General features: G+C 37.0%; 1 pseudogene; it reads right to left on the minus strand.

Annotated features, from left to right (window-relative positions):
- Positions 1–276: 276 nt before the first annotated feature.
- Positions 277–417, minus strand: LOC145249131 (U2 spliceosomal RNA; annotated as a pseudogene).
- Positions 418–7,730: the final 7,313 nt, after the last annotated feature.

The following is a 7,730-nucleotide window of genomic DNA, read 5'->3' on the forward strand; positions in this document are numbered from 1 at the left end:
GGCCGATAGCCATTAGTCGCGTGCTCTCGTGTAATGAATGAATGTGTGAATGTAGGATTGGCATGAAATTCTTAAAGATAAACTAAAATGACCGAAAAATGGGCTGAAATGACTTAAATAAATAAAAACTAAATGACTTAGAATGAATTTAATGAACTTAAGGATGAATTGAATGACCTTAAGAATGACTTGAATGCCTAAAAAATAACTGGAATCCTTCAAAAACAACTTGAATGATCTGGAGAATGACTTTAATGGCTTTGAGACTGACTGGTTGTAAAGTGGGTGATCATTTTACATTAAAGTAATACAGAAAAGTGATCCCCCACTTTATATCAAAAGTTACAAACATAAGTACAGCATGTAGTAAGAACAGATACTACACTTTGATCTTGGCCAAAAGGCCAAGAAAAAGGTATTTATTTGCTCCTCCACCGAGCAAATTAGGCACGGCCGATTTTTAATGTGAGGAGTAAAGGAGACATGGGAACCAACTCCCCGGGGAGTAGGGGAGCTGGATAATGACAGTTGGTATGAGGGTTGGTATTTATTTGCTCCCCCTACCGAGCAAATTAGGCACAAGGCCGATTTTTAATGTGAGGAGTGAAGGGGAAATCGGGACCAACTCCCCGGGGAGTAGGGGAGCTGGATAGTGACAGTTAGTATGAAGGGTTGCCCCTACACTGACCAAGGTCTTATATGTGGAGTTGGTATTTATTTGCTCCCCCACCGAGCAAATTAGGCACAAGGTCGATTTTTAATGTGAGAAGTGAAGGGGAAATGGGGACCAACTCCCCGGGGAGTAGGGGAGCTGGATTGTATTTATTTTCTTCCCCACTGAGCAAATTAGGCACAAGGCCGTTTTTTAATGTGGAGAGAGAGGGAGGGGGAGGGAAAAGGGGACCAGCTCCCGATGGGTGGGAAATGGGAGCTGGATAGTGACAATTGGTATGAAGGGTTGCCCCTACATTGACCAAGGTCCTATTTGGGGGTTCGCCCCCACATATGGTCTTTGCTTGCAGTATCTGCCGGAAAGATACTACACTTTGATCTTGGCCAAAAGGCCAAGAAAAGCTTAAAAAGCTAAGAACAGCATCTATTAACAACAGACCTGTGATCTTAACCAAAAAGGCCAAGCACAAAAGTGTTACGGACAGACCGATAGACAAACTGACCGACCGACCGACAGAGTGACTTATAGAGTCGTATGAACGCGACTAAAAAATTGTTGTTTCTGTTTTTGACTTTGTAGCACTTGATTGAGTTTCTACATTATTCAAGTTGTTAAATATTTTGTTAATGAAAATCGATGAATACAAATATCATGTTATCTGGTGCTAGATAACATACATCTCACCCTTCCTTCAAAAATAAAAAGAAGAAAAATAAGGGAAAACATGATACCGAAAAAAATCCACATGTTTTCATCGATAGGGAGACCGAAACGTCAAATTGCAGTTGTCTCTGTTATGTTCTCCTCTGTCCTTCTGGCTTGTCTTTATTTGCAGGAGAGTAGAAAGTGAACGTTAGGTTTATTTATGGCAGGTCAATAACTCTCGTTTCTTATGTTATCCTTAAGCCTTCATATTCCCTGAGCGACGTTTCTTATAATGCGATAAATACTGCGGTTTTCTTGCTCGGAATGTCATATAATTGTGGAACACGAGAAATTATCTGGTATTTATCTGTCTGGCGATCTATCTATATATCTATCTATCTCGGTCTAGCTATCTATCTAACTGGCGAGATAAACAAGAGATGAGATATGAAGATGTTTTGATAAAAGTTGTCAAAACATATTGGGGTGTAAAATGGACAAGTTGCACCGGAAGCTCTAAAAATAGCTGACCGGAAGGACGTATTCAGGTTGTCTGGACAAAGAGTCGAGTTGGAATTTGGACGTTGAGCAGAGTGGACGGTTTAACAAGTTGTCTCACCGGGGAGAGCGCTGACGTGTCTCAAAATTGGAGACTAGATTTAACCACCCAAGCAAGATACTCAGTTTCCTTTCTTCTGCGATCGACACATGGAAAGTGAATAAAAACTAATATTAAACCAACCGTCGTCTTGGAGCTGAAATGCATTCATCCACAGTTTCCAGCTTCCATCCAAGTTCAGATGAAATTTCCAGGTGGACCAAAAGACCAATGATGCAGTTGAAAAGTTGATGAGGTATGTCGAAATACATGTATGTGTTTACATTATGTCTGACACACACGCACGCAACACAGACGATTACGAAACGTAAATAGACTTCAACACGATAACTTAAGGTTCAAAGAATGAAGAAGCCACTATATAGACATTCAATAACACGACGTATATAAATGAAACCCATTCCACAACGAAACAAGAATATATCCATCTAACACACCGTGGACTTATTTTTGATCTTGAAGTTTTTCATGCCTTTTCTTGAATAATTTCTATGAAAAAAAAAGCTCCTCCACATATCTTTACTACCTGTCGTGATAATGATTTACCAATAATTTGACGTGAATCGGTTAAAAGGTTTTATTCTTAGTACTATCTGGCCACCCTCCCATGCAGTACCTTCTCCGTTTCACAAATACAAAAAGGGGTAAATTCATTTACTGTCGTCTGATACGCCCTCACGTGTGTCAGTAATCCTTTAGTTTTTTTAAGGAAATGCTCGTGGAACTTTTTGCCGTAATTAATACGGGATGTGAGGACGCGAAAGCCTTAATTTCTCACCACATCCCCATATTAAGCCGACATCACTTCGCACCCACTCTTAGTGGGGAAATAGATTAAAAAACAATTTACTCACCAAAAAAATAGCTATTTATTTCTCAACTCCCGAATTATGGGAATAGTGCCAGGATCAAAAGAGTTAAAAGCAAGTAGTATCGTACACGTTGACACTTTGTTTCCGTTAGATCACTGAAGTTCAGAGATGTTGAGTCTGGTCAATACAAAATCGGAGACTCTTTGGAAATACTAGGCGCTGTATGTCACTTCCTTTGGCTGACTGAGGATCGCATTTGAATTTTTATTCTCCATTAACGTCTCTTTCCGTGGAAAGATAGATTCCCGACGTTGAAAAATTACTACAAAAAGTGGTATTAGCAGCTCTTCTTTGGTACCGTACTTGTAAAATCGAAAAAGACGAATTCCGAAAAAATAGGAAAAAAACCCGGATCAGAGTGAATCTTATAAGACGAAAATAATCAAGGATTGTTTTTTAGGGGTAAGTGATCATTTATAAACTTCAGCATCGAAAAGAAAAAAAAGAATACATTAATAAAAATTCCCACTTCTTCCAATGAAAATTTATTAGATTTAAAAATGAGGATTGATAGTTTATATTTTTGGATTATTCGAAATAATATTCTCATCTTAAATGTTATTTTCACAACGTTTCGGCCGATGTAACCTCAAATGTTCTTCAGGTATTCATCGTCGAATTTGGTTATCTCTCTATCGAACTCGGGAATCTGCACGAAATTTCAAACATACCTCTTTCATTTAATCCAGGTGGTTAGCATGTTCTCGTTCCGTCAGCCATGATTAGATTGAAATTTTAAGTAATTCGCAATTGTATTTTTCATATGGCCCGCACTGAGGATTGAACCTTCAACCTCCGGATGAGTGTCACTTGCAACTTAATTTTTCCATAGTACTTAATCCGTTACGTCACGGATTCTTGCAGACTTCTACCCGGTCATGGCTGACAGAACGATCGTGTCCTACTCCCGTGGAATAAATAAAGGGTTCCGTTTGAAATTGCCTGCAGATTCTCGAGTGCGACAGGAAAAATTCTATGTTCGAACGAAAGATTCCCGAGTTCGAACGAAAGATTCCCGAGTTCAATAATATATACCTAAAGGAGGTTGGATGTTACATCGGCCGAAACGGTGTGCGAATATAACTCAAGACGAAAACGAAAGTCCGAATAATCCAAAAAATCCAAATTAGAGAACTTCTTGCTTTTCCATCTAAGACATTCGATATCCAAACCTAGTCTGCCACAAGGCAGTCATGTTGACAGCGATCAAACAAAAATTGATCCAAACCAAATAGGGAATGAGAATTGGTGTTGACTAAATAAATCAAGAAAACGTGAATGTGCAAATACGGTGCGGAAAAGGTAGGCGTGTCGTGGCACAGATGGTCTATTAATATACACGCACTTGTTCGGGGGTGGGGCGCTCGTTCTGATGCATGTTAAGAAATATTATTTTAACGAAAATCGATTGCAAAAGCCAATGTGTACAGTGTTTGCGCTAGCGGCTCATTGTTAATTTCGTGTTCTTTCAAAGATGTCACACTTACTTAGCGTTATATTTATTCAGAACGCTAGTAAATTATGAAATCGCTTTAACTGAATTTAATTGTGAAGAAGGTCCGTGATGAAAGATTTGATAAACGACATTTTCCACTTAATGTTGCTATGTTCGAAGTTATCACACGATATGAACGTTTAAAACGAAAATGATAACCGTCTGCTAGAAACAGGAATACAATACGCTCCGAAACCTAATAGCTACCGCTGCTTAATTGAGTAGTACTGCTAGGGCATTCATGCAGGACGTGGTAAATTCTCTGGATGAAGTTGGCTCAACGCTCCAGGGTGAATGCTGAAATAAGTACAAGTTTGTAAATTATGCATAAATGACAAACGTTATATATATATATATATATATATATATATATATATATATATATATATATATATATATATATATAGATAGAAGTGAACGTGTCTGTCTGTGTGTCGGTGTGTCTGTGTACATTTTCTTACGCAATAATTTTGTCAATTTTCAGTCTACAGACTCGAAATTTGATATACAGGGTACTGCGATTTGGGAAAATCGATGTGATCGGGTTTCAGCCAGAAATTTGGCTGTTAAGGGGTTAAAGTTCAACGATTTGACCTTTAAGAACTCTACCAAACTCCTCCGCCAATTTGGGGTCTAAACACTTGAGATTTTAGATATAGGTTCCTTGAACATGGATCTAACTTAATAACTTGATTGGAGCCCAAAACAATAAATCTTAAGGGGCCATAATAGGGGTCAAAGTTAAAAAAATTGACCTCTGCGGTCTCTACCAAATTACTCAGCCAATTTCTGGTCTAAATATTTGAAATTTTACATAAAGGGTATTCAGAAATAGGGCAAGCGTTTTAATCGGTTTGAATCGAAAATTTTTAGTGGCCAATATATAAATGTATGTATGTATGTATGTATGTACGTATGTATGTATGTATTTATTTATGTATGTATGTATGTTGTATGTTTGCATGTCTGCCTAAAACTTTCGACAGAGGCGACAGATTTTACCAAGATCAGTATCGTTTTAACGTTCGACCTTTCAGACTACAAATATCGAAAAATTGGCTAAAAACATTAATAAATTTCCCATTCAACTAGGAACTTTTCTACAGGGGGGAGTCACTTTTTTCGCCCATATTTTTGAAAGTCATCATCTACTTTCGATTGTTTAGCCTTAATTTAAACATAAGTTACTTCAGGTTGGGCGGTTGTCGTAACAGCAAAGACGTCAGTTTTTCCCCATTCTTTTCCTCCTTCGTGGTACGGGTTCGAGCCTGCTTTCCTACTCCCACTTATTTTTTTTTTTTTGCTCAACATACACATACAAACACCCAGGCAACGCCGGGAACCCATGCTAGTATATATATATATATAAGTGAAAGTATTTGTGTGTGTGTCTGTGTACATTTTCTTACGCAATAACTCTCTCAATTTTAAGTTTACAGACTCGAAATTTGATATACGATTTGATATGGAGATTTGGGAAAATCTTTGTGATCGGTTTTCGGCCAGAAATGTGGCTGTTAAGGGGCCAATGTTCAACGATTGGACCTTTAAGAACTCTACCAAACTCCTCCGCCAATTTGGGGTCTAAACACTTGAAATTTTAGATAAAGATCCCTTGGACATGAATATAACTCAATAACTTGATTAGAGCCCAAAACAATAAATCTTAAGGGGTCATAATAGGGCTCAAAGTTTTTAAAATATTGACCTCTGCGGTCTCTACCAAATTAATCAGACAATTTCTGGCCTAAACATTTGAAATTTTGCATAAAGGATATTTAGAGATAGGGCAAGCGGGTTGGGTCGAACATTTTTAATTACCAATATATAAATATAAGCACGTATGTATGTATGTTTGCATATCTACCTAAAACTTTCGACAGAGCCGACGGATTTTACCAAGATCAGTATCGTTTTGAAGTTCGACCTTTCAGACGACAAATATCGAAGAATTGGCTAAAAACATTAATATCTTCCCCTTCAACTGGGCACTTTTCTACAGGGGGGTCGCTTTTTTTCGCCAACCTCTCCTTTCGATTGTCTAGCCTTAATTTAAACCTAAGTCACTTCCGGTTTGGCCGTGGTCGTAATAGTAAAGACGTCAGGTTTTTTCCCCCGTTCTTTTCATCCTCCGCCGTACGGCTTCTAGCCTGCCTTCTTACTATCAACTTTTTTTTTTTTTTTTTTGCTCAACATACACATCTAAACACCCGGGCAACAGCGGGATGAATATGCATATATATATATATATATATATATATATATATATATATATATATATGTAGTCATCGACATAGTCCTGTTTCGTTGTATCACAACTCATCAGTGCCGCTAGACTAGCATCTCTCCCAAGCCAAGGATTGAACTTAAAACCGTCGTGTTGATCTTTTCTCGGAAGCTTCTAGGTCGATCTGACGAAATCTCTATGACCATTTGTTATGCTAAAGTGCAGCGAACTAATTATTATTGCATCTTTCGATACACAATTAAAGGATTGATAGTATTTAAGTAGTCAGTTTTTCTTTGAGACTACTAGGACGATCTGGTTAAAATTACGTATGGACCTTTCTTATGATAAGGTGCAGTTATCTGTTCGATTCACAGTTAGGGATTAGTGTTTAATGAAAAAGGAGCACAGATTTTAGCATATTCAATTTAGCAAAAAAATTATATCACATATTGATCCTTATCATAAGAATTATGCGAGAGAATATGCCTCTCTTTTCTCTTTTCTGCCAAAGAAACTCCATGAGATTTAGATGAAACATCTCACTCCAACAATTTCCGAATATATCTTTTGGCATGAAACCAAAGACCAAAAGGGATCAGTATGAGAATGCGATATATATATATATATATATATATATATATATATATATATATATATATATATATATAGTAGCGCCCAAAAGTTAAGGAACAGTCGATCATTTTCTTTTAAATGACTTCTTACTTTATCTATGAAAAAAGGGAAAAATCTTTGGCGAATTTTTCAATGTTTAATAATGGTAGTTAAATAATAAAAAAAAAATTTTTAATTTTTGATTTTGAATACATATTAGTTTTTTACATATAAATAAATTTAATTAAATTACAGGTGTCCAAAAGTTAAGGAACAAGGGAAATTATTAATGAAAAAAAACAAAGAATCCTTTCATTTCAGTATTTAGTGAAAAGCCCCTTGTTTTCAATCACACTATGGCATCTTCTGCTACAAGGCAGAACTAATCGTTCACATGTTATAGGTGAGATATTATTCCAGGATTTTCTTATACATTCCCATAAATCATCAATATTTTTTTTTTGGGGGGGGGGTCTGTGATCTTATCACCAATAATTTTCCAACCATTTTCAATTGGCTTAAGGTCGGGTCTCTGAGGTGGCCAATCCATAACGCAAATATTGAATCTACTATTTAGCTCTTCT

Source organism: Euprymna scolopes, chromosome 27 (genome assembly GCF_053919585.1).
Source record: "Euprymna scolopes isolate OS-2025 chromosome 27, ASM5391958v1, whole genome shotgun sequence".
NCBI lineage: Eukaryota > Metazoa > Mollusca > Cephalopoda > Sepiida > Sepiolidae > Euprymna > Euprymna scolopes.